The sequence below is a fragment of the Neophocaena asiaeorientalis genome, unplaced genomic scaffold, assembly GCF_003031525.2.
Source record: "Neophocaena asiaeorientalis asiaeorientalis breed wild unplaced genomic scaffold, Neophocaena_asiaeorientalis_V1.1 C48863972, whole genome shotgun sequence".
Classification (NCBI taxonomy): domain Eukaryota; kingdom Metazoa; phylum Chordata; class Mammalia; order Artiodactyla; family Phocoenidae; genus Neophocaena; species Neophocaena asiaeorientalis.
The window spans coordinates 1-934 of NW_020185028.1; the positions used below are offsets into that span (position 1 = coordinate 1).

Genomic DNA, 934 nt, shown 5'->3' on the forward strand with positions numbered 1-934 from the left:
TGTGGCAAAAAGAAGGTCTGGTTGGACCCCAATGAGACTAAGGAAATCACCAATGCCAACTCCCGTCAGCAGATCCGGAAACTGATCAAAGATGGGCTCATCATCAGGAAGCCTGTGATGGTCCATTCCCAGGCTCGATGCCGGAAAAACACCTTGGGCCACAGGAAGGACAGGCATATGGACATAGGTAAGCAAAAGGGTACTGCCAGTGCTCTAATGCCCTAAAAGTTAACCTGGCTGCCGGCTGCTCAGAAGATACCGTGAATCTAAGAAGATTGACCAGCACAGGTATCACAGCCTATACCTGAAAGTAAAGGGTAACGTGTTCAAAAACAAGTGGATTCTCATGGAACAGATCCACAAGCTGAAGGCAGCCAAGGCTTGCGAGAAGCTTCTGACGGACCAGGCTGGGGCCCGCGGGTCTAAGACCAAGGAAGCCCACAAGGACCATGAAGACCGGCTCCAGGCCAAGGAGGAAGAAATCATCAAGACTCTGTCCAAGAAGGAAGAGACCAAGAAATAAAGTTCTCCCTCTCTTCTCTGTACATAGTGGCCTCGGCAATTAGATAGACCACTCATTCAATAAAAAACAAGCCTTTATCTGCCTTAAAAAAAAAAAAATCTTCTCAAGAAGAACAAAAGACAAATGGTCAGAGACCCTATGGCTAACCTCACAGTCGGGCAGTTGGAACCAGGCTGGCCTGTGATGAAGATAACTAACCAGCTGATGGTTAAAAGAGAGAACAGGTGATTCTTGGAGTCATCTGCTTTAAAACCAGTACTTTTCACAATGTCCTTTGTTTTAGTAGTATTATATTCATGCCAAAGTGTTTGTGAATATTACGTGAATTAATCAACATAAAAGCTCTTTGAGAAATCAAGGTCTCCACGGATAGAAGGTACTTTTACTTATCACTTTCCTCTGTGTGCTACA

At 45.1% G+C, this 934-nt stretch overlaps 1 pseudogene; it reads left to right on the plus strand.

Moving 5' to 3' along the window:
* Positions 1–3: 3 nt before the first annotated feature.
* Positions 4–523, plus strand: LOC112392064 (60S ribosomal protein L19 pseudogene; annotated as a pseudogene).
* The last annotated feature ends 411 nt before the right edge of the window (positions 524–934 follow it).